Genomic DNA, 23,920 nt, shown 5'->3' on the forward strand with positions numbered 1-23,920 from the left:
ATCGTAGTCCTTCTCCTCCGCCTCGTAAGCAAGTAAAGAAGACAACCGCTCCATCTGCTCGGTCGGCGTCTAGCAGTACAACCAGAGGCGGGAGGACATACAGATTCGGTCCTTCTCTGAAGACTCCAGAGAAGTTACCATACGAGAGGACCCCTGAGGAGAATGCCGAGATCACACGAACCGAAGTGGATGACTGGTTTCAAGGGTTGAAAGCAAAGAGACATCCACTTCCAGAGGAGAAGGTAGATCCGGCCAAAGCGAAGCGCACTCTGGCTGCCCTGACAAAACCATCGGAGTCTCCGCCGAAAGGAAACTATGAGCGCATTATTGGAAAGGAATTTGCCGAAGCGGAGTGGTCGGGAAGTACTGTCAGTGATCAAAGGCTGAAAGAACGACGAGCTGGGAAACAAATTAACCAGCTCGGCGAACAAGCGAAGCAATCATGCCCCCCGCTCAAGGTGCCTAGCCACAACGTCGCTAATGATCCGAGGATGGTGCCCGGTTATAGCAATCTTGCAGATTACCTGCCCGACAATGTACATTATGAACCCATGGATGTGCGGATACAAAGATACGAGTACGGGAAGCCTCTCGTCAAAGATGAAAGATCTCTACCAACGATGATGCGAAGATTGCATGATTGGTACTTGAAAATCTACAGACTCTGGGGGAGGAGTACTTTGTATGTGAAAGTTAAAAAGGAGCATGACCTCGTTGGAATTGAACTGTTGCATGTTTCATTTGAGGAGTTCTATCAGTTTTTCAATCAATTGGCCCTCGATAAAAGAACGGTCGCCTGCTACTATCTGTAAGTAGTACTACTTCTGTCATTAAGTCTCTCTATATAGCTCATCTCTTTCATTGCATGTATTTATAATCATCCTCACTATATTATGCAGATTGAAGATCGCCGAATTGAAGAAAAGACAAGTCGGTGATATTGGGTTCATTAACACATATCTCATAGATGCAACTCAGGTTAAATTTCATGCCACAGCTACCGAGGCCAACTTGCTACGATCGTTCGTAATAAATGAAAACAAAGATATAATACTCTTTCCCTTATATATTAGTCAAGGTTATAGTAATGTAATTGATGAGTTATGCATGCGTGTGCAGTTTCCACTATATTCTCCTAGAGATTAAGCTTGAGCAGGGACTATTAACCGTCTTAGACTCAAGACGAAAAGATCCCCAGGACTATGCAGACATGACTCAAATACTCGAGAAGTAAGTTAAATCGATCATTATCCACCATATCAGCAACTTTGTTCATTTCCTGATATATCAAGTAATTGTTTTCTTTGTCCGGCAGGGTTTGGAGAAAATTCACAAGAAAAGCTCCGGGACTGCCGAAGGAGCTGCAATTTAGACACCCGAAAGTAAGTACTATAGTAGCATGTTCCGCGCATCTACTAGTCATTCAAGCGCTAGTTTCAGCAATACCATTTGGCATTCTTGCTTATCAGTTTGATTGACCTCTATTTCTTGTAAAGTGGTTGTGGCAGGAACAAGGGAATGATTTCTGTGGATACTACGTTTGCGAGTCCATCCGCCACACGACCTGTGAGCGGGGCTACACTGACGAACAATATGAAGTACGTAAATAACAACATTCACAATTTTATTTTATTACCATCATTTGTGTTGAGTTTCATTCATTCATATATATATGTATTGACCCCCTTCTTTAAATTAGATGTTTCGGAAGCGGGATGAACTCCTAGCACCAGCTCGCATGCGAGCAATTCAAGAGGAATTGGCGGCATTCTTTCTTGACCACGTGATCCCTGAAGACGAAGAATTCTATGTGGACCCTGAGTCCGTATGATTATATTTGTAAGAGATAATTATTGTATATATGTAGCCGGTAGTGTCGGATAGATATACGAGAACTTGTTGTTCGACCAATCTCTCGGAGAAGGAGAGGTGGTCGATATCACTTCTCTCTGTATGCATATATGTTCATGACGATCTTCTGTTTCCTTCATTTTCTTACTAGCTAGCTAGCGTGTCTAGTCCTCTCTATACGTATGTATAGTACGTAGCGTCGACCAAGCACGGACATAAAAGAGGACACTTCTCTCTATTAATTATAGCTAGCTAACACAATATATGAAACACCTAAATTAACCCCCCAAAACCCCCAACCCCCCCCCCCCCCCCTTTAAAAAAAACAAAAACCCCAGTCACAGAAATGCTGACGCGTGGATGCCTATTGGTCCCGGTTGGTGCCACCAACCGGGACCAAAGGGTCTCCTGCCTGGGCTCCGCGCACAGGCCACGTGCAGGCCCATCTGTCCCGGTTCAGGATTGAACGGGACTAAAGGGACAGGGTATTAGTACCGACCCTTTAGTCCCGGTTCCAGAACCGGGACAAAAGGCCCTTACGAACCGGGACAACAGGCCCTTTTTCTACCAGTGAAGTACACAGGAGAACTTCTATAAATGATATGATACTCTCACTGTGACCAGCCTAAGTCAAGAGGACTTCTATAAATGATATGATATCAGCACAAGATTAAAGATTCTACCACAATCCAACATATCGGTGTGTGTGAGTTCAGATCGCCATCAGGTAGCTTTTGCTTAACACGTAAAATTATGAATATCGATCAGTTGTAGGGCCATAATTTACAATTAAGTGCCCTCAAATCTCAACACAAAAAAAGTCTGTTGTGTGTGGCATGACCAAAGACTGCCTAAAAGGTTGTATGCCAAAGAATCTTATTCCTGATACTAGAAGTATGCCCTAGATACATTAATAAATGTATAAAATATGTCCTAGAGAGAACAATAAATGTATTATTATCTTTTTATGTTTGTTATTAATTTTATGCTAAAATTGCATTGATTACTGAATATGAGATTCAAAAAAAAAACTCAATTGCATGTGGAAATATGATCCCTAGTCATGCTTCTAGGACCAACGCATGTATTCACTAGTGCAGAAAACACTAGTGGTGACGTGGCAAAAACAACCTTGATGACGTGTCGACCCCATTCGACCAATATGACGCCACTGATAAAATATAATGATGGTGTTGCACAACCCACACCAACACTAATCCAAATACAAAGGGTTTGTTCGCTTCACGGGGATTCTACGGGAATTTTGTAGTAATGCTATTCATGTGGGAAACTTTCCATTGCAGGCCTTCGGAACGTAGGAAATATGAACAGTATTACACAGGAGAACTTTCATTAGCGCATTGATTCTGGAGGATTGCAAACACTCACCTGGAGTTCAATTTTTGGCCGGACGCGCGAGGAGCACAGGTTCTGCCGTGCGTAGACCGAATAAACAAATCTATTCATTCCCCGCAAAAAAAAAACCTATTCATGTGGGGTACGTGAGGTGAAAGACCAGAGTAATCATGTGCACCTTATAAAAAATCAGATAAATATTCTAGCAGCGGTTGTACTCAATAGTCTTGCTGTGGTTTCCTACATACAACCGAACACCTCTTCATGCGATTTTCCTGAGGTTTCTTGATCCAAAGTTTTGCAGCTATCTTCCTTTCATATTCCTCTAATTGTACGTATTCCTATGTTTTCTGTATCTTCGTTCATAACGGGCCCTGAAGCATACCATTTTTGGCTGAAGCATACCATTTTAAATTTGTCAAACTTCACACATCCCTCTTTGATAATTCCTCCCTTAATTGTATACTCAAACAATGCTTCATCCAGAATCTTATTTATGCCTCTATAGTCTTTCTTCACTTTCCTCGTTGAATTCAAAAAATAAGTATTGCAGACTTCGGGGTTAATAACGATGAGGACACAATGATCTCTACGCAAACAGTTCAAAAGACCAACTATCATCAAATTAACGACGGAATATGCAAGCATGCATAATGGAATTGTACGAAAGCATAATATGCCCAGCGAATGACTTACATGGGTGGGATAGTAGGGCACCAGAAGGCACTCATTCTCCTTGTTGGCAACCATGAAGTCCATCAAGTACCTCTTCATAGCTTCACGACGATCAGGGGCCTTGAGGTTATCCTCGTGTAGTGGAAAACCATTCACTGTTATTATAACTCAAACCTGTTTGACAATTATCTTCACTTCAACATCGTCCTATTCTCATACTTTAGTTACTGCTATTAGGAAATTTGCTTGAATTGACAACTTTGTCCAGACATGTACATTTTCAAGTTACATTTCATCGTAAATTTAAGGTTTTATTTCTTGCCATGTGAAGTACAAAGAGTTGCAAGCGCGTCTTATGAAGATGTGATTATTGTTTCTGTATAGTCAGACGTATATGTGCTAACTTGGGGCTCCGATGCATGGACGCAATGGAGCATGACGGTCATGACGTTACCTCGTTATCGAACACACCAAGTCTAAAGGATTCCGTTGTCATGACCCGGGCCACGGCTCGGTGTGCCCAGGTCTTATCTCCGCCCTGATGAGTACAATGGAGCAAGAGATTTGGTAAAAAAATGAAAAGAAGTTATCCTACGTCTGAAATATGGTGTTTCCTTCGTCTTCTTTGCTTCACCATAATGGCCCGTGGTGGTTTCGGTGCCTTCACTTACTCATCGGATGGTTCGGCGAGAAATGCACCTCGGTTGATAGTTTGTACCTGGAAATGCGCCTCGAACTAAACGCGATTTAATAAAACTAAAACTGGGCATGGGCTGCCCGTCTCCGCCCAAAAACACTAGGCCTAGCATGGCCCTCAACAGTAGATTGAAACATATTTTGGCCTGGTTTTTCGGCCTTTGGGTTTCCATTAGGATAGACTCATGCTTGATTATGACTTGGGCTTTGTTCCTACATCTCGGCCCTGTTTTTTGACCGATTCTCCCGAATCTTAAGAATGGGGCCTTCGTCCAGCTTCTTTCAAAATCTTGAACACATACCTTTTTCACAATTTTGAATGCAGCTAGGATCGTCTAGAAAATATATGTCGGGGTAATGGGCTACGGCTAGCCTAACCCAAGTCCCTGAGCATTTCAAGACATTGGGCCGGCTGCGCCTCTCAGGTATCAAGGATGAAGCGCCGCCTTCTGGAGATCGGCTGGCTCAAGCGGCCGGCTGCCAGAAGACGGCCAAGCACCGGAAAACGGCCCCAAGACGGGCCGACTCCTAGCGAGCGGCCTTTAGAGAGGCCGGCTCCTAGAAAGCGGCCCACAACACCCTCAAAGCCCGCGCCTCCATTAAGAAGACAAGACAGGATGTGGCTACAGTGTAGCCCATCACCCCCATATCCAGGGCAAGGCGCGGCCATAGTGCCCCGTACAGGCGGAGATCTCCGCATGGCGTGGCATTGTTGCCACTCCACCCTCGACGTTATCCTTGTCAGGTGGAACCCTGTTCCCACGACAGCCTATCGGTACGGCCTGCAGGCGGCGGGCCCTACCAGGCAGTGAGAGCCCGGAGGGCGGCAGAGCCTGGCCAGTCGGACTCGAGGGAGGCCGGCCTCTAGCGGACGGCCTACTCTTTCCTCGGAGTCCGCGCGCCATTAACCAGATAAGACCGGTGTGGCTACAGTGATCTCCCACCAGACGGCGGGACTGTAGCCACGCCCCCCAACCAAGCACGCGTCATTAGCATTGCAGCTACAGTAACAAGCAGCCGGCCGGACCCGCAAGCGGCGGAGGCGGCCTGTCGGCTCCGTACCAGACCAGTCGGTGGGGCCCGCCAGGCGGCGGGCCCTAGCAGCCGGTGGAGAAGCCGGTGACCAGAGACACTGACAGCCGGGTCCTACAACCCGGCCAGGTTACCATTGTACCCCTGGGGGTAAGGCCTATATAAACCCCCGAGGGCACCCATGCAAAGGGTTCCCAACCTGTTAGCCCTAGACTCATACATAGAGAGAGGAGAGAGCTAGCCCTGCTTTCTTCTACCTCTAGCATACAGCTCGAGGAGCACCTTTGTACTCACTAGTGCCTTAGTGATCATGCGGAGACCCCGCAGAGCAGGACTAGGGGTGTTATCTCCTAGGAGAGCCCCGAACCTGGGTAAATTGCGCCGGCGTTCGTGTCTACGCCTCATCCCGCTTCCAGGCACCGGCGACGTTCTACTCACTCCCACCATGATAAGCCATCCTTTGGCATATGTCGCACCCAACCCCCGACATTTGGCGCCCACCATGGGGCGAGGTCCACCGTCTTCCGGAGACCTGTTCTGGACGGGAACCCTATTCCTTCCCGGCGAGCGCAGCCAGCCCGGCACGCCAGACGGCGTCTGCGCCGATGCGCTGCATGATGCGGAGGTCGTCTGCGCGGCAAGCTGCCTCGCCGATCTTGTTGGTGAGATTCGCCTCTCCAACGAGCCCGTATCCGACGCGGGCACAGATGGCCCCGAGAGCCGCCTCGTCAGCCTCCTCGACCAGCTCCATGTCGTCAGCGAGCCTGTGGTTGGATCCAACGACCCGATGCTTGTCGACTCCGACACGGCGTCGCTCGACGCATTCCCCGCCAACGTGGTGGTCTACGACGAACCGCTTCCTCGCGCAGACAGCAGCGGCAACACCGTCACGGAGGTGCTCGTCATCAGCCATGGCGAGCATTCTGGCGGAGGTGGCCAGGATCCGCTGCAGGCGGCATTGCAAAACCTAGCCGCGCCCATACCCGAAGACGCTGACGGCGAGGGGCCGGAGGAGCATCGCAAGGTGCTCTACGACAGCGCGCAGAAGCTGGCTGCGATGAGATGCCTTTCTGAGGCATACCATCGTGAAGTTGATCATGCCATCAGTGACACGCCGACTGGTGGCGAACCCAGCCGCGTGGGTATCGTCCGGCAGCGCGGAGCCGCCATCGCCAGCATGCTGGGGGCCGACCGCATGACTTACGACACGCCCCAGGAGAACATACAAGCCGCCCAGGCGGCGACAGAAGAGCTGGGCACTTGGAGGGCGACGGGTGTCGCTGCATGATGGAGCCCGGCCTGCAAGCTGAGAATCAGCCGCCTCGCCGAAAGCACGGCGCGACCTCCCGGACACCGACAGGCAGCAACCGGGGGTGACGAGATAAGGAGCCGGCTGCAAGCCGCAGTCGGGCGCACATCACCATCGAGCACGACCAAGATGGCCGCCCACGAGCGGTGGAACGACCAGGCGACTACTAGCCTCCCAATCGCAGAGAAAGGCACGTGTCCCCGCCGCCTGTTGATCATCCGAGTCTTGGAGGCCGGTTTGGCCCCTGAGAAGGAATCAGAGAGAATTGCCCGCCACCGGATCGATCGCCTCAACCGATCCCTGGCGCTAGAAGAAGAAGACGCGTTGGGCCCGCCTTGCTTTGGCCCCCGCATCCGCGATGAGCCCTTTCCCAAAGGGTTCACGCTCCCAAGAGATACACCCAAATACGTCGGCTCCGTGAAGCCAGAGGACTGGCTGGTCGACTACTCCACGGCCGTCAGCATAGCAAATGGCAACAAGCGTGTTGCTGTGAAGTATGTTCCGCTCATGCTCCAGGGCATGACCCAAACATGGCTGAACAGCCTGAAGCCCCGCAGCATCAACAGCTGGGTTGATTTCACTGAAACCTTCATCCGCAACTTCACCAGCATGTACAAGCTGCCTGCCAAGCCTCGCCAGCTCTCCTTATGCGTCCAAGGCCTCAATGAGTCGACTCGCGACTACCTCACGCGCTGGGCCGAGCTGTGCAACTCTTGCGAGGGCGTGCATGAGGTGCAGACCATCGAGTACTTCACTGCCAGGTGCCGAGAGTGCACCCTCCTTAAGCACTGACTTCTCTCTGACAAGCCAGCGACCCTCGACGAGCTGCTGATCATAGCAGACAAGTACGCCACGACCGACTCCTCCATGAAGGCGGAGATTCAAGTTGACGCATCCGGCAAAGTGGCTCCACAAGCTCCTCGGACCCCGGCTGGTGACACCATTCGGCGGCAGCAGCGAAATGACAACAAGCGCAAGGCCATGCAGCCGGCTTCCACCAGCCGGCAGGTGGCGACAATCGAACATCAGCAGCCGGAAGGGCAGCCTCCTCCCAAGCGTCAGAATGGCGGCAAACCCAACTGGTTGCCCGCCTTCTCATACGAGCAAACTCTCGATGCACCCTGCAAGTTTCACAGCGGCGCGAAGCCGTCCAACCACACCACTCGGAAATGCCACTGGCTCACCAGGATCGCCAAGGGCGACGAACTCCTGCCTCCTCCGCCTGCCGGACCGCCGCCTCCTCCTCCCCAGCAGCCGGTTGTTTGTCCAGTTGGCGCAATACAAGATGAATATCCTGAAGAGCATGGAGCTTATGTCGTGTTCACCAGCGTGGCCGACGATAAGCACAGCAGATGACAGCGGCAGCAAGAAGTACATGCAGTAGCATCAGAGACCCCCGAGTTCATGCATTGGTCTGAGAGGCCTATCAGCTGGAGCAGGGCTGACCACCCGGAGGTGATGCCCTCTCCTGGTTCTTACGCCCTGGTCTTGGATGTTACCTTTGCAATAGAGAGGCGGGCTGCTTGCTTCTCCCGAGTTCTGATAGATGGCGGCAGCAGCATCAACATCCTATACCAAGACACTATGGAGAAGTTGGGAATCAAGCAAAGGCAGCTTCAGCCCAGTCGGACTGTATTCCATGGCATAGTTCCTGGCCTTTCCAGCTCACCAATCGGCAAGACACAGATTGACGTCCTCTTCGGAGACAAAGATCACTTCCGCCGAGAGCCAGTCTGGTTCGAGGTGGTGGACCTTGAGAGCCCTTTTCATGCACTACTTGGCTGGCCTGCTCTGGCCAAGTTCATGGCGGCCCCCCACTATGCTTACCTCAAGATGAAGATGCCAAGCACCAAGGGAATCCTAACCATAACTGGGGACTACAAGAAGTCATCCGCCTGTGTAGCGGACAGTGATACGTCCATTTTGCATCATGCTTTTACATTGATATTTATTGCATTATGGGCTATTATTACATGTTATGTCACAATACTTATTCCTATTCTCTCTTATTTTACAAGGTATACATGAAGAGGGAGAATGCCGGCAGCTAGGATTCTGGGATGGAACATGAGCAAATATTAGAGACCTATTCTGCACAGCTTCAAAAGTCCTGAAACTTCACGGAAGTCATTTTTGTAATTAATAAAAAATACTGAGTGAAGAAACTACCAGAGGAGGGCCACACCCTGGCCACGAGGGTGCGAGGCGCGCCCTACCCTCCTGGGCGCGCCCCCTGCCTCGTGGGCCCCCTGGCAAGCCTCCGGTGCCCGTCTTCTGCTATATGAAATCTTTCGCCCGAGAACAAATCAGAAGCAAGCTTTCGGGAAGAAACTCCGCTGCCATGAGGCGGAACCTTGGCGGAACCAATCTAGGGCTCCGGCGGAGCTGTTCTGCCGGGGAAACTTCCCTCCAGGAGGGGGAAATCATCGCCATCGTCATCACCAACGATCCTCTCATCGGGAGGGGGCCAATCTTCATCAACATCTTCTCCAGCACCATCTCCTCTAAAACCCTAGTTCATCTCTTGTATCCAATATTTGTCCCAAAGCCTCAGATTGGTACCTGTGGGTTGATAGTAGTATTGATCACTCCTTGTAGTTGATGCTAGTTGGTTTATTTGGTGGAAGATCATATGTTCAGATCCTTTATGCATATTAATACCCCTCTGATTATGAACATGATATGCTTTGTGAGTAGTTACGTTTGTTCCTGAGGACATGGGAGAAGTCTTGCTATAAGTAGTCATGTGAATTTGGTATTTGTTCGATATTTTGATGAGATGTATGTTGTCTCTCCTCTAGTGGTGTTATGTGAACGTCGACTACATGACACTTCAACATTGTTTGGGCCTAGAGGAAGGCATTAGAAAGTAATAAGTAGATGATGGGTTGCTAGAGTGACAGAAGCTTAAACCCTAATTTATGCGTTGCTTCGTAAGGGGCTGATTTGGATCCATATGTTTCATGCTATGGTTAGGTTTACCTTAATACTTCTTTTGTAGTTGCGGATGCTTGCAATAGGAGTTAATCATAAGTGGGATGCTTGTCCAAGTAAGGACAACACCCAAGCACCGGTCCACCCACATATCAAATTATCAAAGTACCGAACGCGAATCATATGAGCGTGATGAAAACTAGCTTGACAATAATTCCCATGTGTCCTCGGGAGCGCTTTTCTCTATATAAGAGTTTGTCCAGGCTTGTCCTTTGCTACAAAAAGGATTGGGCCATCTTGCTGCACTTTATTTACATTTGTTATTTGCTACCTGTAACAAATTACCTTATCACAAAACTATCTATTACCTATAATTTCAATGCTTGCAGAGAATACCTTGCTGAAAACTACTTGTCATTTCCTTCTGCTCCTCGTTGGGTTCGACACTCTTACTTATCGAAAGGACTACGACAGATCCCCTATACTTGTGGGTCATCAAGACTCTTTTCTAGCGCCGCTGTTGGGGAGTGAAGCGCCTTTGGTAAGTGGAATTTGGTAAGGAAAAATTTATATAGTGTGCTGAAATTTACTGTCACTTGCTGATACGTCTCCGTCGTATCTACTTTTCCAAACACTTTTGCCCTTGTTTTGGACTCTAACTTGCATGATTTGAATGGAACTAACCCGGACTGACGCTGTTTTTAGTAGAATTGCCATGGTGTTATTTTTGTGCAGAAACAAAAGTTCTCGGAATGACCTGAAACTTCAGGGAGATTATTTTTGGAAATAATAAAAAATACTGGCGAAAGAATCAAGGCCAGGAGGTCCACACCCTGTCCACGAGGGTGGGAGGCGCGCCTGCCCCCTGGGCGCGCCCCCTGCCTCGTGGGCCCCCTGGAGCTCCACGGACCTCAACTCCAACTCTATATATTCATGTTCAGGGAGAAAAAAAACCAGAGAGAAGGATTCGTTGCGTTTTACGATACAGTGCTGCCGCCAAGCACTAATCTCTCTCGGGAGGGCTGATCTGGAGTCCGTTCGGGGCTCTGGAAAGGGGAATCCGTCGCCATCGTCATCATCAACCATCCTCCATCACCAATTTCATGATGCTCACCGCCGTGCGTGAGTAATTCCATCGTAGGCTTGCTGGACGGTGATGGATTGGATGAGATTTATCATGTAATCGAGTTAGTTTTGTTAGGGTTTGATCCCTAGTATCCACTATGTTCTGAGATTGATGTTGCTATGACTTTGCTATGCTTAATGCTTGTCACTAGGGCCCGAGTGCCATGATTTCAGATCTGAACCTATTATGTTATCATGAATATATGTGAGTTCTTGATCCTATCTTGCAAGTCTATAGTCACCTACTATGTGTTATGATCCGGCAACCCCGAAGTGACAATAATCGGGGCCACTCCCGGTGATGACCGTAGTTTGAGGAGTTCATGTATTCACTATGTGTTAATGCTTTGGTCCGGTACTCTATTAAAAGGAGGCCCTAATATCCCTTAGTTTCCACTAGGACCCCGCTGCCATGGTAGGGTAGGACAAAAGATGTCATGCAAGTTCTTTTCCATAAGCACGTATGACTATATTCGGAATACATGCCTACATTACATTGATGAATTGGAGCTAGTTCTGTGTCACCCTATGTTATGACTGTTACATGATGAACCGCATCCGGCATAATTCTCCATCACTAATCCAATGCCTATGAGCTTTTTACATATTATTCTTCGCTTATTTATTTTTCCGTTGCTACTGTTACAATCACTATAAAACCCAAAAATATTACTTTTGGTACCGTTACCGCTACTATCATACTACTTTGCTACTAAATACTTTGCTGCAGATATTAAGTTATCCTGGTGTGGTTGAATTGACAACTCAACTCCTAATACTTGAGAATATTCTTTGGCTCCCCTTGGTGACAAATCAATAAATTTGGGTTGAATACTCTACCCTCGAAAACTGTTGCGATCCCCTATACTTGTGGGTTATCAAGACCATTTTCTGGCGCCATTGCCGGGGAGCATAGCTCTATTCTTTGAGTCACTTGGGATTTATATCTGCTGGTCATTATGAAGAACTTGAATGATGAGAAAACTAAAATTTATCCCTCAAATACGAGGGGAGGTAAGGAACTGCCATCTAGCTCTGCACTTGATTCACCTTCTGTTTTGAGTAAGCTTGCGACACCTAAACCTGCTTCTACTATTAATTCTAATATGTTGCATGTTATTGATGATGGCACTTCTGCTATGCATGATACTTATGATGAAACTACTTCTATGCTTGATACTACTATGCAACTTGGTGAATTTCTTGATGAACAACTTGCTAGGGCTAGAGAGAATGAGATTATTGAAACTGATAATATTGATGAAAGTGACGATGAAGATTCTCCCCCTAGATATGAATTGCCTGTTGTGCCTGAGGGTTATGTTATGGATGAAGAAACTGCTAGAGACTTTATTGCTTGCAATGATAGAAGTGATCTTAAGAAATTATTAGTTAAGCTGGAAGAAAAATCTCTGAATGCTAGAATGAAATATGATCGTGCTTATGCTACTTCACCTATCTTTGTTACTGATAAGGATTATGAATTCTCTGTTGATCCTGATATAATTACTTTGGTTGAATCTGATCCTTTTTATGTCTATGAATCTGAAACTGTTGTGGCACATCTTACTAAATTAAATGATATAGCCACCCCGTTCACTAATGATGAGAAAACTCGCTACTATTATATCCTTAAATTATTTCCGTTCTCATTAAAGGGTGATGCTAAGATATGGTTTAATTCTCTTGATCATGGTTGTGTGCATAGTCCCCAGGATATGATTTATTACTTCTCTGCTAAATATTTCCCCGCTCATAAGAAACAAGCTGCTTTAAGGGAAATGTATAATTTTGTGCAAATTGAAGAAGAGAGTCTCCCACAAGCTTGGGGGAGGCTTCTCCAATTACTTAATGCTTTGCCTGATCATCCTCTCAAGAAAAATGAAATACTTGATATCTTTTATAATGGACTAACCGATGCTTCCAGAGACCACGTGGATAGTTGTGCTGGTTGTGTTTTCAGGGAAAGAACTGTCGATCAAGCTGAAATTCTATTGAATAATATGTTGACTAATGAAAATAATTGGACACTTCCTGAACCAACTCCTAAGCCAACTCTGAAGAAAAGGGGTATTCTATTTCTAAGTCCTGAAGATATGAAAGAGGCAAAGAAATCTATGAAGGAAAAAGGTATTAAAGCTGAAGATGTTAAGAATTTACGTCCTGTTGAAGAAATACATGGTCTTAATTTACCGCCTGTTGAAGAAACACATGGTCTTGGTAACCCGACACAGGTAGTAAAGGTAAATTCTCTCTATCGATATGATAAAGCTGAAATCCCTCCTACTAAGTTTGCTAGCCAATGCTTAGATGAGTTTGTTAATTTTATGGCTAAGCAAGAAGATTTTAATGCTTATTTTGGTAGACAACTGAAACGCAATGCTTATATGATTAAACACTTGAGTGATTATATATCTAGAGTTAAAGGTGAACTTCAACTCATTAGTAAACATACTTTTATGGTTACCACTCAAGTAGAACAAGTACTTAAAGCTCAGAATGATTTGCTCAATGAGTTGAATAGTAAGAATAATGACTTTGCAGTTAGAGTTGCAACTAGAGGAGGTAAAGTGACTCAGGAACCTTTGTATCCTGAGGGCCACCCTAAGAGAATTGAACAAGATTCTCAGAGAAATAATTTAGATGCACCTAGTCCTTCTAAGAGGAAGAAAAAGAAAAATGATAGGACTTTGCATGCTTCTAGTGAACCTGTTGTTGACACACCTGAGAATCCCAATGATATTTCTATTTCTGATGCTGAAACACAATCTGGTAATGAACATGAACCTAGTGATAATGTTAATGATGATGTTCATGTAGATGCTCAACCTAGCAATAATAATGATGTAGAAATTGAACCTGCTGTTGATCTTGATAACCCACAATCAAAGAATCAACGTTATGATAAGAGAGACTTTGTTGCTAGGAAGCATGGTAAAGAAAGAGAGCCATGGGTTCAGAACCCCATGCCTTTCCCTCCTAAGCCATCCAAGAGAAAGGATGATGAGGATTTTGAGCGCTTTGCTGAAATGATTAGACCTATCTTTTTGCGTATGCGTTTCACTGATATGCTCAAAATGTATCCTTATGCTAAGTATATGAAAGAAATTGTTACAAATAAAAGAAAGATACCGGAAGCTGAAATTTCCACCATGCTTGCTAATTATACTTTCAAGGGTGGAATACCAAAGAAACTTGGAGATCTAGGACTACCCACTATACCATGATCCATTAAAATAAATTATGTTAGAATTGCTTTATGTGATCTCGGAGCCGATGTTAGTGTTATGCCTCTCTCTTTATATCGTAGACTTGATTTGAATAAGTTGACACCTACTGAAATATCTTTGCAAATGGCTGATAAATCAACTACTATACATGTCGGTATTTGTGAGGATGTGCCTGTTGTGGTTGCAAACGTTACTATTTTAACGGACTTTGTTATTCTTGATATTCCCGAGGACGATAGTATGTCTATTATTCTTGGAAGACCCTTTTTGAATACTGCAGGGGCTGTTATTGATTGCAAGAAGGGCAATGTCACTTTTCATGTTAATGGCAATGAGCATACGGTCCATTTTCCGAGGAAACAACCTCAAGTTCATAGTATAAAATCTATTGGAAAAGTTCCATCGATTATTTTTGGAGGTTTTGAATTTCCTCTTCCTACTATCAAGAAGAAATATGATATTCTTATTATTGGGGATGTGCATACACCCATTGAGGTAACCTAGTGCTATTCGAAAATTCTCCGGTTTCACATGATTCAGAATGAGTTTGTCAACAAGACTTGATCAACCTTGTTAGTGGATTCCTTTTGATGAGCATGAGATGGGTGAAGTTAGAAAGCACAACCTTCTGTACCCTCCTTTTAGTTTCTATTATTTAGTTGAATTAGAGTAAAATTAGTATTTTCTGTCTGTTTTCTGATTTATCCGTGCAATAAAAAATACCCCGAAAATAAAAGTTCTCCAAATGCTCTGAAATTGAAATATGATTTTTTTCTAAAATATTTGAGAATATCTGGCACTGAGAACACAGCAGGGGGAGCAAGCACCTGGTCACGAGGGTCCAGGGCGCGCCCACCCCTACAGGGCGCGCTCCGCTGCCTCATGGGCCCATGGTGGCTTCCCTCCACTTATTCCAGCCATCACACACTCCTTCTTCCTCCCAAAAAATCACCAACCAGCTCAAGCACGAGTTCTAGCTCATTTTGCTGCGATTTTCGATCTCCTAGATCAAAGCTCCACTCACAAAACTGCTTTGGGTGATTGTTCCTTGGTATGTGTCTCCTCCAATGGTCCAATTAGTTTTTGTTCTAGTGCTTTATTCATTGCAAATTCTTGCTGCCTAGGTGACCATGTTCTTGAGCTTGCATGTCAAATTTATATGGTCCCAAGTAGTTCATGATATAGTCTCTAGGCACTTGTGGGAGTAGTTGCTATCAATTTTGTTGAGTTTGGTTCACTTCTATTTTGAGTTACAAAAAATTTCAGAAATTTTTCAGAGGAAGAAATATGTTTAGGAAAATGTACCAAGGTGGTCCTTCAAGGAAGCAAGGGCCCAGGCCTGCAATACGCGATGCGGATGATGAACCACCAAGGGAAGCTCAAGTGCGGGCTTGTGAATGGCCTTCAGAGGACTTCATTGATTGAGCAGGAATTAAGGAAGAATTTAACACATATGTGCGTAATGCTGATCTTGTGAGCTTCGAGGCAGATAAGTGTCGCCAGTACCACTATCTCACTGATTCCTTTGTGAGATGGTTTCAATTTTCATGTTCATGCAATTCTCAAACTGGCATGTTTGATCTTTACGAAAATTCTTATACTACGGATTTAGAGGATTTTAATACTACTTGCAAACTTCCACAATGGGGTAGCACTAGTGAGCCTCGCAAGTCTGTGTTTAGAGATTTTCTTGCTACTATAACTGTGGGGGAGTCTAGAGATATAACACAAGCTACCATAGGGAGCATTCATTTTCCTGCTATACATTATTTTGCTCTCTTCATAGGTAGGTGCATAAATGGTAAGGATGAAGCATGTCACATGTGTGTCCCCGACCTCAGTGTTCTCAGGAGTGCTGTGTTAGGAGACAAACATTATAATTTGGGAGCCATTGTTGCACGTAGGTTGCATAATAATAGAATTAATGGAGATTTCTTTGGTGGAATTTATGCAACCCGTCTAGCTAATTTTCTTGGGATACCTATTCGTGATTATGATATGGAATTGCCTCCTTCTTATCTAGATTTTAATGCCATGGTTCACCATCAGTTTGTTGAGAGGAATCAACCGCCTCTCCAGTACCGACTAATCTTTGACACGGGTCACACCGTCAATATTGTCCTCCCTGCTCCTACTCTCTTTGACTTTCAGGCAAAGGGGATTTATGTTATAACCAGGGAGGAGGAAAATGAGTACGAGAGGAGGACGATGGAAGCTCGCCTCCAAGCTACAACCCACGATGCAATAGCCGCTGCATCTCAGTACGACCCCAGTTACAACTTCGGATATCCGCCAGGCCAGCCGTGGCAATAGACCAACTTAGGCCAAAAGCCTAAGCTTGTGGGAGTACGTATTTCTCACCGACATTACATTTACGTTCACACACTCATTGCTAGTTGTCGGTGCTCATACTTTTTCACTGTAATATCCATGCTAGTTTATTTTCCTCTTTATGTTTTCTTCTTGTGTGTTTGAAAAACCTTAAGAAAAACCAAAAAAATTAGTTGTAGCTTTTAGCTAGTTTACTTTTCTTGCCGTAGTAGTAATAATTAAAAAGAAAACCCAAAATTATTTCCTATTCTTCTTTTGCTTGTTGGGAGCTTTCCTGTGTACATAGTTTTATTTCTTTTCTTTGGGGTTTGATAGGAGAAGACCATAATGAAAATGTTGAAGTGGCTCTTATATGCATTATTGTTGATTTAACCAAGAGCCCATATTACCTTGTATTCTCCTGTTTATTAAATGCTTGCAGATTCCAGCTTAGTCCAATGCACGTGCACTATCATTATTGTACACATCATTCGGTCGTGCAAGTGAAAGGCAATAATGACGATATATGATGGACTGATTGAGATGAGAGAAGCTGGTATGAACTCGACCTCTCTTGTTTTTGTAAATATGATTAGTTCATCGTTCCTGATTCAGCTTATTATGAATAAACATGTTTGCAATGACAATTAGAGATTATAGTTGCTTATGCCATGCTTAATTAGCTAGGAGTTTATATTGGTCTATCTTGCGTGCCAACATGCTATTAAAATGGTTGTGATGTGGTATAGTAGGGTGGTATCCTCCTTTGAATGATTCGAGTGACCTGACTTGGCACATGTTCACGCATGTAGTTGAAACAAAATCAACATAGCCTTCACAATATTTATGTTCATGGTGGATTATATCTTACTCATGCTTGCACGTTCCAAGTTAGAGCAAGCACCTGTGATGGTGGAGTAGGGGAGATGTGCTCATCATCTACACAGCTACGTTGGCTGTCTAGCCTTGCGTTGCCTTGCGAATATTGTTGGGAGGATCGAGGAGTAGAATCCGTAGAAAACCTCTGTTTCAGTTGGTCGGAAGGACCACCATCATCCAATGCCTTGCCAATTTCCTTCAGCTTTATTGATTTTGCATTGTGAGGTCAAACCGACAAGAAAAAGGAATATAATTCGCTCTTCAGAACTCATTCATGCATGATACTGATGAACACTACTCTGATGAAAGGCAAAGTCATGATACGAGGATGGAATATGTATGAAAAAATGGACGGCTTAACATATTCACACCTATGATGTGGTAACTAAGCAGAAGGCACTTCAACAAATTAGAAGCACTGCAAACTAGACACCATATGAAAGGTGCAATCAATATCACTCTGCCAAGATAAAACTGTCTCGTCATAGGTGGCGTTCATCAAACTAGAAGCAATACATGCTAGAAATCATATTCAAGACACAAACCAATATCACACTGCCAACTTAAAGGTGTTCCATCATAAGTGACTGATGCAGGATACACAAGAAGAGTAGTTTTATGTAAGAACATGGTGTGATAGACAGATATAGTATGTACCAAAAATAGGAAAGCATGTCATATTCACACGTATCATGTGTAAGATAAGCAGATGCAGTTTACACTAATTAGGAGCAATACAAGCTAGAAACCATATGCAACATGCAACCAGATATCACACTGCCATGTTAGAGTAAGCACCTTGGATGGTGGAGTAGGGGAGCGAAGACTTGGACCTTGTAATGCACTATCAGTACAAGGAGAATCGGTACGGATGCTCCGTTTATGTTGCTGCAGTGGACCACCATCATTGCCTTCCTTACTCTTTCCTTCCTCTTTCTTGATTTTGCCTTGTCAAGTCAAACCCACAAGAAAAAGGAATAAAATTTGCTCTTCAGAACTCATTGATGCATGATACTGACGAACACTACTTTCATGTAAGGCAGCCGCATGATAGGAGGATGGAATATGTATGAAAAACAGGATGGCGTGACATATTGACATGTATGATGTATAAAGTGTAAACTAAACACAAGGTGCTTGAACTTGTTAGAATCAATGCAAGCTAGAAACCATATGAAAGATGAAACAAATATCACTCTGCCAAATTAAAAGGGTGCCCTAACAAATGTATTTGACCAAATTAGAAGCAATACATGGCAACATGCTAGAAATAATATGTAATATGCAACGAATAAAGGTTACTCATCGTAAGTGATTGATGTCGGATACATAAGAGAGGTAGTTTCATGTAAGAACAAGGTTAACACATAGATGTAGTGTGCACCAAAAATAGGAAGGCATGTCATATTCACAGGTATAATGTATAAGCTAAGGAGATGCAATTTAGCCTAATTAGAAGCATTACAAGCTAGACACCGTATGCAACATGCAACCACATATCACACTGCGAAGTTAGAGCAAGCACCTGTGATGGTGGTGTGGAGGGATTGTGGTCATCAACTAGAGAGCTACATTGACTATCTTCATTTAGCCTTGCTGTTTCTTGAGAATCATGTGGGGAGGATGACACTGCACTCTTTAAACGAGTATGGCGTCTCACAGTAACCCACTCGGGTGACTGTCTCATCATAAGTGATTGACGAGGGATACAAAAGAGCATTAGTTTGATGTACGAACATGGTTAATAGACATATGTAGTACTCCCTCCGTTCGGAATTACTTGTCACAAAAATGGATGTATCTACAACTAAAATACATCTAGATACATTCATTTCTTGGACGAGTAGTTCCGAACGGAGGGAGTATGTATCAAAAACAGGAAGACATGTCATTATCAAAGGTATAATGTGTAAAGTAAGCAGATGCAATTTAACCAAATTGGAAGCAATACAAGCTAGACACCATATGCAACATGCAACCACATTTGACAACGCGAAGTTAAAGCAAGCACCTGGGATGGTTGTGTGTGGCAATTGAGATCATCAACTGCAGAGCTATGATACGTCCATTTTGCATCATGCTTTTATATCGATATTTATTGCATTATGGGCTGTTATTTCACATTATGTCACAATACTTATGGCTATTCTCTCTTATTTTACAAGGTTTACATAAGGAGGGAGAATGCCGGCAACTGGAATTCTGGGCTGGAAAAGGAGCAAATATTAGAGACCTATTCTGCACAACTCCAAAAGTCCTGAAACTCCACGGAACACCTTATAGTAAATAATGAAAAATCCTCGCCAAAGATGAAGACCAGGGGCCCACACCCTGCTCACGAGGGTGGGGGGCACCCCCCTAGGGCGCGCCCCCCTACCTCGTGGGCCCCCTGGTGACTCTCCGATGAGCATCTTCTCCTATATGAAGTCTTTCGTCGAGAAAAAAATAGGAAGCAACCTTTTGGGATGAGACTCCGCCGCCACGAGGTGAAACCTTGGTAGATCCAATCTAGAGCTCCGGCAGAGCTGTTCTGTCGGCGAAACTTCCCTCCCGGAGGGGGAAATCATCGCCATCGTCATCACCAACGCTCCTCTCATCGGGAGAGGGCAATCTCCATCAACATCTTCATCAACACCATCTCATCTCAAAACCCTAGTTCATCTCTTGGATCCAATTCTTGTCTCCAAGTCCGGGATTGGCGCTAGTAGGTTGCTAGTAGTTTTAGTTACTCCTTGTAGTTGATGCTAGTTGGTTTAATTGGTGGAAGATCATATGTTCATATCCTTTATGTGTATTATTACCCCTCTGATTATGAACATGAATATGCTTTGTGAGTAGTTACGTTTGTTCCTGAGGACAAGGGAGAAGTCTTGCTATTAGTAGTCATGTGAATTTGGTATTCGTTCGATATTTTGATGAGATGTATGTTGTCTAGCCTCTAGTGGTGTTATGTGAACGTCGACTACATAACACTTCACCATTATTTGGGCCTAGAGGAAGGCATTGGGAAGTAATAAGTAGATGATGGGTTGCTAGAGTGACAGAAGCTTAAACCCTAGTTTGTGTGTTGCTTCATAAGGGGCTGATTTGGATCCATATGTTTCATGCTATGGTTAGGTTTACCTTAATACTTTTGTTGTAGTTGCGGATGCTTGCAATAGAGGTTAATCATAAGTGGGATGCTTGTTCAAGTAAGAACAGCACCCAAGCACCGGTCCACCCACATATCAAATTATCAAAGTACCGAACGCGAATCATATGAACGTGATGAAAACTAGCTTGACGATATTCCCATGTGTCCTCGGGAGCGCTTTTCCTTATATAAGAGTTTGTCCAGGCTTGTCCTTTGCTACAAAAAGGATTGGGCCACCTTGCTGCACTTTATTTACTTTTGTTACTTGTTGCTCGTTACAAATTATCTCACCACAAAACTATCTGTTACCACTTATTTCAGTACTTGTGGAGAATACCTTGCTGAAAACCGTTTGTCATTTCCTTCTGCTCGTCGTTGGGCTCGACACTCTTACTTATCGAAAGGACAACGATAGATCCCTTATACTTGTGGGTCATCAAGACTCTTTTCTGGCGCCGTTGCCGGGGAGTGAAGCGCCTTTGGTAGGTGGAATTTGGTAAGGAAAATTTTATATAGTGTGCTGAAATTTACTGTCACTTGTTACTATGGAAAGTAATCCTCTGAGGGGCTTGTTCGGGGTATCTTCACCCCGACCATTAGAGAAAAGAGTTGCTCCTCAACCTACTGAACCTATTGAAAATGAAATTCCTTATGAGTATCCTTCGAGTATGATAGAAAAACTGCTAGCTAATCCTTTTACAAGAGATGGAACAAAGCATCCTGATGAACACCTAATATCTGTGGATGAAGTTTGTGGATTATTTAAGCTTGCAGGTATACCCGATGATGTTGCTAAGAAGAAGGTCTTCCCTTTATCTTTGAAGGGAGACGCATTGACATGTTATAGGCTATGTGATGATATGGGATCATGGAACTATAGAAGATTGAAATTGGAATTTCATCAAAAGTATTACCCTATGCATCTTGTTCATCGTGATCACAATTATATATATAATTTTTGGCCTTGCGAAGGAGAAAGCATCGCTCAAGCTTGTGGGAGGCTTAAATTAATGTTATATTCATGCCCTAATCACGAGCTTCCAAGAGAAACAATTCTTCAAAAAATTTATGCTCGGCTTTCTGAAAATAATCGCACCATGCTCGATACTTCTTGTGCTGGCTCTTTTATGATGAAGACTGTTGGATTTAGATGGGATTTATTGGATAGAATTAAACGGAACTCTGAAGATTGGGAACTCGACAAAGGTAAGGAGTCAGGTATGACACCTAAGTTTGATTGTGTTAAATCTTTTATGGATACTGATATTTTCAGTAAGTTTGGCACTAAATATGGACTTGATTCTGAGATAGTAGCTTCTTTCTGTGAATCTTTTGCTACTTATGTTGATCTCCCTAAGGAGAAGTGGTTTAAATATCATCCTCCCATAGAAGTAAAAGTAGCTGCACCTATTAAAGTTGAAGAAAAGACTGTCACTTATAATGATCCTATTGTTCCTACTTGTTATGTTGAGAGACCACCTTTTCCTGTTAGGATAAACGATCATGCTAAAGCTTCAACTGTGGTTCCTAAAAGCAATATTAAAACATATACACCTCCTGAGCAAGTTAAAGTTGAACCTAATATTTCTATTGTTAAAGATCTCTTGTCTGATAATATAGATGGGCATGTTATTTATTTCTATGATGAAACTGCTAGAATTGCTAAACACCGTGATATAGATAAACCTAGACCTGTGATGGGCATGCCTGTTATTTTTGTTAAAATAGGAGATCATTGTTATCATGGCTTATGTGATATGGGTGCTAGTGCTAGTGCAATACCTATTGACTTATACAAAGAAATTATGCATGACATTGCACTTGTTGAGTTAGAAGAAATTGATGTTACTATTAAACTTGCTAATAGAGATACTATTTCACCAATGGGAATTGTTAGAGATGTTGAAGTCTTGTGTGGGAAAACTAAATATCCTGCTGATTTTCTTGTTCTTGGATGATATGACTCATGAGTTTAATTTCTCTAAATTTAGTAAAAAACACCGTGAAGAAGAAGTGCCTAGTAAGGATGAAATTATTGGTCTTGCTTCTATTGCCATACCTCCTAATGATCCTTTAGAACAATATTTGCTAGACCATGAGAATGATATGTTTATGAATGAAAGAAGGGAAATAGATGAAATATTCTTTAAACAGGAACCTATTTTGAAACACAATTTTCCTGTTGAAATCCTAGGGGATCCCCCTCCACCTAAGGGTGATCCTGTGTTTGAGCTTAAACCGTTGCCTAATAATCTTAAATACGCTTATCTTGATGAAAAGAAGATATATCATGTTATTATTAGTGCTAACCTTTCAGAGCATGAAGAAGAAAGATTATTGAAAACTCTGAAGAAGCACCGTGCTGCTATTGGATATACTCTTGATGATCTTAAGGGCATTAGTCCCACTCTCTGTCAACATAAAATAAATTTGGAAGCAGATGCCAAACCAGTTTGTGATCCTCAACGACGTCTGAATCCTAGAATGAAAGAAGTGGTAAGAAAAGAAATACTAAAGGTTCTGGAGGCAGGTATAATTTATCCCGTTGCTGGTAGTCAGTGGGTAAGTCATGTTCATTGTGTCCCTAAGAAGGGAGGCATTACTGTTGTTCCTAATGATAAAGATGAATTGATCCCACAAAGAATTATTACAGGTTATAGGATGGTAATTGATTTCCGCAAATTAAATAAGGCTACTAAGAAAGATCATTACCCCTTACCTTTTATCGATCAAATGCTAGAAAGATTATGCAAACATACACATTACTGCTTTCTAGATGGTTATTCTAGTTTCTCTCAAATACCTGTGTTGGCTAAAGATCAATCAAAGACTACTTTATATGCCCTTTTGGTACTTTTGCTTATAGACGTATGCCTTTTGGTTTATGTAATGCACCTGCTACCTTTCAAAGATGCATGATGGCTATATTCTCTGACTTTTGTGAAAAGATTTGTGAGGTTTTCATGGACGACTTTTCCGTCTATGGATCCTCTTTTGATGATTGTTTGAGAAATCTTGATTGAGTTTTGCAGAGATGTGAAGAAACTAATCTTGTCTTTAATTGGGAAAAGTGCCACTTTATGGTTAACGAAGGTATTGTCCTGGGGCATAAAGTTTCTGAAAGAGGTATTGAAGTTGATAAAGCCAAGGTTGATGCTATTGAAAAGATGCCATGTCCCAAGGACATCAAAGGTATAAGAAGTTTCTTTGGCCATGCCGGATTTTATAGGAGGTTCATTAAGGACTTCTCAAAAATTTCTCGGCCTCTGACTAATTTATTACAAAAAGATATACCATTTGTCTTTGATGATGATTGTGTAGAAGCATTTGAAATACTTAAGAAAGCATTAGTCTCTGCACCTATTGTTCAGCCACTTGATTGGAATTTAC

The sequence above is a fragment of the Triticum urartu genome, chromosome 4 (assembly GCF_003073215.2).
Source record: "Triticum urartu cultivar G1812 chromosome 4, Tu2.1, whole genome shotgun sequence".
Classification (NCBI taxonomy): Eukaryota; Viridiplantae; Streptophyta; class Magnoliopsida; order Poales; family Poaceae; genus Triticum; species Triticum urartu.